Here is a 12,634-nt window from a genome sequence, read left to right on the forward strand (position 1 = left end):
TGGAAATATCTACACCGCTAACTGTATGAACATGGAATTATCTACACCGCTATCTGTATGAACATGGAAATATGTACACCGCTATCTGTATGAACATGGAAATATCGACACCGCTTTCTGTATGAACATGGAAATATCTACACCGCTAACTGTATGAACATGGAAATGTATACAACGCTATTGGTATGAACATGGAAATATCTACACCGCTATCTGTATCAACATGGAAATATCTACACCGCTATCTGTATGAACATGGAAATCTCTACACCGCTATCTGTATGAACATGGAAATAACTACACCGCCATCTGTATGAACATGTAAATATCTACACCGCCATCTGTATGAACATGGAAATATCTACACCGCTAAGTGTATGAACATGGAAATATCTACACCGCTATCTGTGAACATGGAAATATCTACACCGCTATCTGTATGAACATGGAAATAACTACACCGCTATCTGTACGAACATGGAAATATCTACACCGCCATCTGTGTGAACATGTAAATATCTACACCGCCATCTGTATGAACATGGAAATATCTACACCGCTATCTGAATGAACATGGAAATAACTAAACCGCTATCTGGAAGAACATGGAAATATCTACACCGCCATTTGTATGAACCTGGAAATATCGACACCACTATCTGTATGAACTTGGAAATATCTACACTGCTCTCTGTATAAAATTGAAATTATCTACACCACTATCTCTATAAACATGGAAATATCTACACTGCTATCTGTATAAACATGGATATATCTACGCCGCTATCTGTATAAACATGGAAATATCTTCACCGCTATCTGTACGAACATGGAAATATCTACACCGCTATCTGTATGAACATGGAAATATATACACCGCTATCTGTATGAACATGGAAATATCTACACCGCTATCTGTATGAACATGGAAATATCTACACCGCCATCTGTATGAACATGTAAATATCTACACCGCCATCTGTATGAACATGGAAATATCTACACAGCTAACTGTATGAACATGGAATTATCTACACCGCTATCTGTATGAACATGGAAATACCTACACCGCTATCTGTATGAACATGGAAATATCTACACCGCCACCTGTATGAACATGGAAATATCTACACTGCCATCCGTACGAACATGGAAATATCTACACCGCCATCTGTATGAACATGTAAATATCTACACCGCCTTCTGTATGAACATGGAAATATCTACACCGCTAACTGTATGAACATGGAAATAACTACACCGCTATTGGTATGAACATGGAAATATCCACACCGACATCTGTACGAACATGGAAATAACTATACCGCCATTTGTATGAACATGTAAATATCTACACCGCCATTTGTATGAACCTGGAAATATCTACACCACTATCTGTATGAACTTGGAAATATCTACACTGCACTTTGTATAAAATTGAAATTATCTACACCACTATCTATATAAACATGGATATATCTACACCGCTATCTGTATGAACATGGAAAAATCTACACCGCTATCTGTATGAACATGGAAATATCTACACCGCCATCTGTATGAACATACAAATACCTACACCGCCATCTGTATGAACATGGAAATATCTACAGAGCTAACTGTATGAACATGGAATTATCTGCACCGCTATCTGTATGAACATGGAAATATCTACACCGCTATCTGTATGAACATGGAAATATCTACACCGCCATCTGTATGAACATGTAAATATCTACACCGCCATCTGTATGAGCATGGAAATATCTACACCGCCATCTGTGTAAACATGAAAATATCTACACCGCCATCCCTATAAACATGGAAATATCTACACCGTCGTCTGTATGAACATGGAAATATCTACACCACCATCTCTATAAACGTGGAAATATCTACACCGCTATCTGTATGAACTTGGAAATATCTACACTGCTCTCTGTATAAAATTGAAATTATCTACACCACTATCTCTATAAACATGGAAATATCTTCACTGCTATCTGTATAAACATGGAAATATCTACACCGCTATCTGTATAAACATGGAAATATCTTCACTGCTATCTGTATAAACATGGAAATATCTACAACGCTGTCTCTATAAACTTGGAAATAACTACACCACTATCTCTGTAAACATGGAAATATCTAGAACGCCATCTCTATATACATGGAAATATCTACACCACCATCTGTATAAACATGGAAATATCTACACCGCTGTTTGTATGAACATGGAAATATCTACACCGTTATCTGTATGAACATGGAAATATCTACACCGCTATCTGTATGAACATGGAAATATCTACACCGCTATCTGTACGAACATGGAAATATCTACACCGCTATCTGTATGAACATGCAAATATCTACACAGCTATATGTATATCAATGGAAATATCCACACAGCTATCTCTATTAACATGGAAATAACTACACTGCTATCTGTATAAACATGGAAATAACTTCACCGCCACCTGTATGAACATGGAAATATCTACACAGCCATCCGTACAAACATGGAAATATCTACACCGCCATCTGTATGAACATGGAAATATCTTCAACGCCATCTGTATGAACATGGAAATATCTACACCGCTAAATGTATGAACATGGAAATATCTACACCGCCATCTGTATGAACATGTAAATATCTACACCGCCATCTGTATGAACATGGAAATATCTACTCAGCTAACTGTATGAACATGGAATTATCTACACCACTATCTGTATGAACATGGAAATATCTACACCGCTATCTGTATGAACATGGAAATACCTGCACCGCGATCTGTATGAACATGGAAATATCTACACCGCCATCTGTATGAACATGGAAATATCTACACCGCTAACTGTATGAACATGGAATTATCTATACCGCTATCTGTATGAACATGGAAATATCTACACCGCTATCTGTATGAACATGGAAATATGTACACCGCTATCTGTATGAACATGGAATTATCGACACCGCTATCTGTATGAACATGGAAATATCTACACCGCTAACTGTATGAACATGGAAATGTATACAACGCTATTGGTATGAACATGGAAATATCTACACCGCTATCTGTATCAACATGGAAATATCTACACCGCTATCTGTATGAACATGGAAATCTCTACACCGCTATCTGTATGAACATGGAAATAACTACACCGCCATCTGTATGAACATGTAAATATCTACACCGCCATCTGTATGAACATGGAAATATCTACACCGCTAAGTGTATGAACATGGAAATATCTACACCGCTATCTGTGAACATGGAAATATCTACACCGCTATCTGTATGAACATGGAAATAACTACACCGCTATCTGTACGAACATGGAAATATCTACACCGCCATCTGTGTGAACATGTAAATATCTACACCGCCATCTGTATGAACATGGAAATATCTACACCGCTATCTGAATGAACATGGAAATAACTAAACCGCTATCTGGAAGAACATGGAAATATCTACACCGCCATTTGTATGAACCTGGAAATATCGACACCACCATCTGTATGAACTTGGAAATATCTACACTGCTCTCTGTATAAAATTGAAATTATCTACACCACTATCTCTATAAACATGGAAATATCTACACTGCTATCTGTATAAACATGGATATATCTACGCCGCTATCTGTATAAACATGGAAATATCTTCACCGCTATCTGTACGAACATGGAAATATCTACACCGCTATCTGTATGAACATGGAAATATATACACCGCTATCTGTATGAACATGGAAATATCTACACTGCTATCTGTATGAACATGGAAATATCTACACCGCCATCTGTATTAAGATGGAAATATCTACACCGCTATCTGTTTAAACATGGAAATATCTGCCCAAATATCTGTATAAACATGGAAATATCCGCACCGCTATCTGTATAAACATGGAAATATCTACACCGCTATCTGCATAAACATGGAAATATACACAGCGCTATCTTTGTAAACATGGAAATATCTCCACCGCCATCTCTGTAAACGTGAAAATATCTACACCGCCATATCTAAAAACATGGAAATATCTACACCGCCATCTGTATGAACACGGAAATATCTACACCGCCATCTCTATAAACGTGGAAATATCTACACCGCTATCTGTATGAACTTGGAAATATCTACGCTGCTATCTGTATAAAATTGAAATTATCTACACCACTATCTCTATAAACATGGAAATATCTGCACTGCCATCTCTATAAACGTGGAAATATCTACACCGCTATCTGTACGAACATGGAAATATCTACACCGCTATCTGTATGAACATGCAAACATCTACACAGCTATCTGTATGTCAACGGAAATATCTACACTGCTATCTGTATAAACATGGAAATAACTACACTGCTATCTGTATAAACATGGAAATATCTACACCGCCACCTGTATGAACATGGAAATATCTACACTGCCATCCGTGCGAACATTTAAATATCTACACCGCTATCTGTATGAACATGGAAATATCTACACCGCTATCTGTATGAACATGAAAATATCTACACTGCTATCTGTATGAGGATGGAAATATCTACACCGCTATCTGTATGCACATGCAAATATCTACACAGCTATCTGTATATCAATGGAAATATCTACACTGCTATCTCTATAAACATGGAAATAACTACACTGCTATCTGTACAAACAATGAAATATCTACACCGCCATCTCTATGAACATGGAAATATCTACAACGCCATCTCTATGAATATGGAAATATCTACACCGCCATCTGTATGAACACGGAAATATCTTCACCGCCATCTGTATGAACATGGATATATCTACACCGGCATCTGGATGAAGATGGAAATATCTGCACCGCTATCTGTATGAACATGGAAATATCTACACAGCTATCTGCATATACATGGAAATATCTACAGAGATTTCTCTATAAATATGGAAATAACTACCGCGCTATCTCCATAAACTTCGAAATATCTACACCACCATCTGTATGAACAAGGAAATATCTACACGGCCATCTGGATGAAGATGGAAATATCTGCACCGCTATCTGTATGAACATGGAAATATCTACACAGCTATCTGCATATACATGGAAATATCTAAAGAGATTTCTCTATAAATATGGAAATAACTACCGCGCTATCTACATAAACTTCGAAATATCTACACCACCATCTGTATGAACATGGATATATCTACACCGGCATCTGGATGAAGATGGAAATATCTGCACCGCTATCTGTATGAACATGGAAATATCTACACAGCTATCTGCATATACATGGAAATATCTACAGAGATTTCTCTATAAATATGGAAATAACTACCGCGCTATCTCCATAAACTTCGAAATATCTACACCACCATCTGTATGAACAAGGAAATATCTACACGGCCATCTGTACGAACATGGACATATCTACACCGCCATCTGTATTAAAATGGAAATATCTACACCGCTATCTGTATAAACATGGAAATATCTACACTGCTATCTGCATAAACATGGAAATATCCACACAGCTATCTGTGTAAACATGGAAATGTCTGCACCGCTATCTGTGTAAACATGGAAATATCTCCACCGCCATCTGTGTAAACGTGAAAATATCTACACCGCCATCTCTAAAAACATGGAAATATCTACACCGCCACCTGTATGAACATGGAAATATCTACACTGCCATCCATACGAACATGGAAATATCTACACTGCCATCTGTATGAACATGTAAATATCTACACCGCCATCTGTATCAACATGGAAATATCTACACCGCCATCTGTATGAACATGGAAATATCTACACCGCTATCTGTATGAACATGGAAATATCTACACAGATATCTGAATATCAATGGAAATATCTACACTGCTATCTCTATAAACATGGAAATAACTACACTGCTATGTGTATACACATGGAAATATCTACACTGCCATCTCTATGAACACGGAAATATCTACACCGCCATTTGTATGAACATGGAAATATCTACACCGCCATCTCTATGAACATGGAAATATCTACACCGCCATTTGTATGAACATGGAAATATCTACACCGCCATCTGTATGAACATGGAAATATCTTCACCGCAATCTGTATGAACATGGATATATCTACACCGGCATCTGGATGAAGATGGAAATATCTACACCGCTATCTGCATGAACATGGAAATATCTACACACCTATCTGCATATACATGGAAATATCTACACAGATTTCTCTATAAATATGGAAATAACTACAGCGCTATCTCTATAACCTTCGAAATATCTACACCGCCATCTGTATGAACATGCAAATATCTACACAGCTATCTGTATATCAATGGAAATAGCTACACTGCTAAATCTATAAACATGGAAATAACTACACTGCTATCTGTATAAACCTGGAAATATCTACACCGCCACCTGTATGAACATGGAAATATGTACACTGCCATCTGTGCGAACATGAAATATCTACACCGCCATCTGTAAGAACATGTAAATATCTACACCGCCATTTGTATGAACATGGAAATATCTACACCGCTAACTGTATGAACATGAATATATCTACACCGCTATCTGTATGAGTATGGAAATATCTACACTGCTATCTGTATGAGCATGGAAATATCTACACCGCTATCTGTATGAACATGCAAATATCTACAGAGCTATCTGTATATCAATGGAAATAGCTACACTGCTAAATCTATAAACATGGAAATAACTACACTGCTATCTGTATAAACATGGAAATATCTACACCACCACCTGTATGAACATGGAAATATCTACACTGCCATCTGTGCGAATATGAAATATCAACACAGCCATCTGAATGAACATGTAAATATCTACACCGCCAATTGTATGAACATGGAAATATCTACACCGCTCTCTGCATGAACATGGAAATATCTACACAGCTATCTGAATATACATGGAAATATCTACACAGATTTCTCCATAAATATGGAAATAACTACAGCGCTATCTCTATAAACTTCGAAATATCTACACCACCATCTGTATGAACATGGAAATATCTACAACGCCATCTGTACAAACATGGACATATCTACACCGCCATCTGTATTAAGATGGAAATATCTACACCGCTATCTGTATAAACATGGAAATATCCGCACCACTATCTGAATAAACATGGAAATATCCACACCGCTATATGTATAAACATGGAAATATCTAAACTGCTATCTGAATAAACATGGAAATATCCACACCGCTATCTGTGTAAACATGGAAATGTCTACACCGCTATCTGTGTAAACATGGAAATATCTACACCGCCATCGGTGTAAACATGAAAATATCTACACCGCCATCCCTATAAACATGGAAATATCTACACCGTCCTCTGTATGAACATGGAAATATCTACACCGCCATCTCTATAAACGTGGAAATATCTACACCGCTATCTGTATGAACTTGGAAATATCTACACTGCTCTCTGTATAAAATTGAAATTATCTAAACCACTATCTCCATAAACATCGAAATATCTACACTGCTATCTGTATAAACATGGAAATATCTACACCGCTATCTGTATAAACATGGAAATATCTTCACCGCTATCTGTATAAACAAGGAAATATCTACAACGCTGTCTCTATAAACTTGGAAATAACTACACCACTATCTATGTAAACATGGAAATATCTGGACTGCCATCTCTATAAACATGGAAATATCTACACCACCATCTGTATAAACATGGAAATATCTAAACCGCCATCTGCATAAACATGGAAATATCTACACCGCCATCTCTATGAACATGGAAATACCTACACCGCCATCTGTACGAACATGGAAATATCTATACCGCCATCTGTATGAACATGTAAATATCTACACCGCCATCTGTATGAACATGGAAATATCTACACCGCTAACTGTATGAACATGGAAATATCTACACCGCTATCTGTACGAACATGGAAATATCTATACCGCCGTCTGTATGTACATGGAAATATCTAAACCGTTATCTGTAAGAACATGGAAATATCTACACCGCTATCTGTATGAACATGGAAATATCTACACCGCTATCTGTACGAAGATGGAAATATCTACACCGCTATCTGTGTGACCATGCAAATATCTACACAGCTATCTGTATATCAATGGAAATGTATACACTGCTATCTCTATAAACATGGAAATAAATACACTGCTATCTGTATAAACATGGAAATATCTACACCGCCACCTGTATGAACATGGAAATATTTACACTGCCATCCATACGAACATGGAAATATCTACACCGCCATCTGTATGAACATGTAAATATCTACACCACCATCTGTATGAACATGGAAATATCTACACCGCTAACTGTAGGAACATGGAAATGACTACACCGCTATTGGTATGAACATGGAAATATCTACACCTCTATCTGTTTGAACATGGAAATATCTACACTGCTATCTGTATGAACATGGAAATCTCTACACCGCCATCTGTATGAACATGGAAATATCTACACCGCCATCTGTATGAACATGTAAATATGTACACCGCCATCTGTATGAACATGGAAATATCTACACCGCTATCTGTATGCACATGGAAATATCTACACCGCTATCTGTATGAACATGGAAATATCAACACCGCTATCTGTATGAACATGGAAATATCTACACCGCTATCTGTACGAACATTCAAATATCTACACAGCTATCTGTATATCAATGGAAATATCCACACTGGTATCTCTATAAACTTGGAAATAACTACACTGCTATCTGTATAAAAATGGAAATATCTACACCGCCATCTCTATGAACATGGAAATATCTACACCGCCATTTGTATGAACCTGGAAATATCTACACTGCCATCTCTATGAACATGGAAATATCTACACCGCCATTTGTATGAACATGGAAATACCTAAACCGCCATCTGTATGAACATGGAAATATCTTCACCGCCATCTGTATGAACATGGATATATGTACACCGGCATCTGGATGAACATGGAAATATCTACACCGCTATCTGCATGAACATGGAAATATCTACACAGCTATCTGAATATACATGGAAATATCTACACCGATTTCTCAATAAATATGGAAATAACTACAGCGCTACCTCTATGAACTTGGAAATATCTACACCGCCATCTGTATGAACTTGGAAATATCTACACCACCATCTGTACGAACATGGACATATCTACACCGCCATCTGTATTAAGATGGAAATATCTACACCGCTATCTGTAGAAACATGGAAATATCTGCCCAACTATCTGTATAAACATGGAAATATCCGCACCGCTATCTGAATAAACATGGAAATATCCACACCGCTATATGTATAAACATGGAAATATCTACACTGCTATCTGCATAAACCTGGAAATATCCACACCGCTATCTGTGTAAACATGGAAATGTTTACACCGCTATCCGTGTAAACATGGAAATATCTACACCGCCATCTGCGTAAACATGAAAATATCTACACCGCCATCCCTATAAACATGGAAATATCTACATCGTCCTCTGTATGAACATGGAAATATCTGCACCGCCATCTCTATAAACGTGGAAATATCTACACCGCTATCTGTATGAACTTGGAAATATCTACACTGCTCTCTGTATAAAATTGAAATTATCTACACCACTATCTCTATAAACATGGAAATATCTACACTGCTATCTGTATAAACATGGAAATATCTACACCGCTATCTGTATAAACATGGAAATATTTTCAACGCTATCTGTATAAACATGGAAATATCTACAACGCTGTCTCTGTAAACTTGGAAATAACTACACCACTATCTCTGTAAACATGGAAATATCAAGACCGCCATCTCTATAAACATGGAAATATCTACACAACCATCTGTATAAACATGGAAATAGCTATACCGCTATCTGCATAAACATGGAAATATCTACACCGCCATCTCTATGAACATGGAAATATCTACACCGCCATCTGTACGAACATGGAAATATCTATACCGCCATTTGTATGAACATGTAAATATCTACACCGCCATCTGTATGAACATGGAAATATCTACACCGCTAACTGTATGAACATGGAAATATCTACACCGCTATCTGTATGAACACGGAAATATCTACACCGTTATCTGTATGAACATGGAAATATCTACACCGCTATCTGTACGAACATGGAAATATCTACACCGCTATCTGTACGAACATGGAAATATCTAAACCGATATCTGTATGAACATGCAAATATCTACACAGCTATCTGTATATCAATGGAAATATCTTCACAGCTATCTCTATAAACATGGAAATAACTACACTGCTATATGTATAAACATGGAAATATCTACACCGCCACCTGTATGAACATGGAAATATCTACACTGCCATCCGTACGAACATGGAAATATCTACACCGCCATCTGTATGAACATGTAAATATCTACACCGCCTTCTGTATGAACATGGAAATATCTACACCGCTAACTGTATGAACATGGAAATATCTACACCGCTATTGGTATGAACATGGAAATATCCACACCGCCATCTGTAAGAACATGGAAATAACTATACCGCCATTTGTATGAACATGTAAATATCTACACCGCTATTTGTATGAACCTGGAAATATCTACACCACTATCTGTACGAACTTGGAAATATCTACACTGCACTTTGTATAAAATTGAAATTATCTACACCACTATCTCTATAAACATGGAAATATCTTCACTGCTACCTGCATAAACATGGAAATGTCTACACCGCTATCTGTAAAAACATGGAAATATCTTCACTGCTATCTGTATAAACATGGAAATATCTACAACACTGTCTCTATAAACTTGAAAATAACTACACCACTATCTCTGTAAACATGGAAATATCTAGACCGCCATCTCTATATACATGGAAATATCCACACCACCATCTGTATAAACATGGAAATATCTATACCGCTATCTGTATGAACATGGAAATATCTACACCGCTATCTGTACGAACATGGAAATATCTATACCGCCATCTGTATGGACATGGAAATATCTACACCGCCATCTGTATGAACATGGAAATATCTACACCGCTAACTGTATGAACATGGAAATATCTACACCGCTATCTGTACGAACATGGAAATATCTATACCGCCATCTGTATGGACATGGAAATATCTACAGCGCCATCTGTATGAACATGGAAATATCTACACCGCGAACTGTATGAACATGGAAATATCTACACCGCTATCTGTACGAACATGGACATATCTACACTGCTATCTGTATGAACATGCAAATATCTACACAGCTATCTGTATATCAATGGAAATATCCACACAGCTATCTCTATTAACATGGAAATAAATACACTGCTACCAGTATAAACATGGAAATATCTACACCGCCTCCTGTATGAACATGGAAATATCTACACTGCCATCCGTACAAACATGGAAATATCTACACTGCCATCTGTATAAACATGGAAATAACTTCACCGCCATCTGTATGAACATGGAAATATCTACACCGCTAAATGAATGAACATGGAAATGTCTACACCGCTATTGGTATGAACATGGAAATATCTACACCGCTATCTGTATGAACATGGATATATCTACACCGCTATCTGTATGAACATGGAAATATCTACACCGCTATCTGTATGAAGATGGAAATATCTACACCGCCATCTGTATGAACATACAAATACCTACACCGCCATCTGTATGAACATGGAAATATCTACAGAGCTAACTGTATGAACATGGAATTATCTACACCGCTATCTGTATGACCATGGAAATATCTACACCGCCATCTGTATGAACATGGAAATATGTACACCGCCATCTGTATGAACATGTAAATATCTACACCGCTATCTCTATGAACATGCAAATATCTACACAGCTATCTGTATATCAATGGAAATATCAACACTGCTATCTCTATAAACATGGAAATAACTACACTGCTATCTCTATAAAAATGGAAATATCTACACCGCCATCTCTATGAACATGGAAATATCTACACCACCATTTGTATGAACATGGAAATATCTACACCACCATCTCTATGAACATGGAAATATCTACACTGCCATTTGTATGAACATGGAAATATCTACACCACCATCTGTATGAACATGGAAATATCTTCACCGCCATCTGTATGAACATGGATATATGTACACCGGCATCTGGATGAACATGGAAATATCTACACCGCTATCTGCATGAACATGGAAATATCTACACAGCTATCTGAATATACATGGAAATATCTACACAGATTTCTCTATAATTATGGAAATAACTACAACGCTATCTCTATAAACTTCGAAATATCTACACCGCCATCTGTATGAACATGGAAATATCTACACAGCCATCTGTACAAACATGGACATATCTACACCGCCATCTGTATTAAGATGGAAATATCTACACCACTATCTGTATAAACATGGAAATATCTGCCCAACTATCTGTATAAACATGGAAATATCCGCACCGCTATCTGAATAAACATGGAAATATCCGCACCGCTATCTGTATAAACA

Source organism: Gorilla gorilla, chromosome 11 (assembly GCF_029281585.2).
Source record: "Gorilla gorilla gorilla isolate KB3781 chromosome 11, NHGRI_mGorGor1-v2.1_pri, whole genome shotgun sequence".
Classification (NCBI taxonomy): domain Eukaryota; kingdom Metazoa; phylum Chordata; class Mammalia; order Primates; family Hominidae; genus Gorilla; species Gorilla gorilla.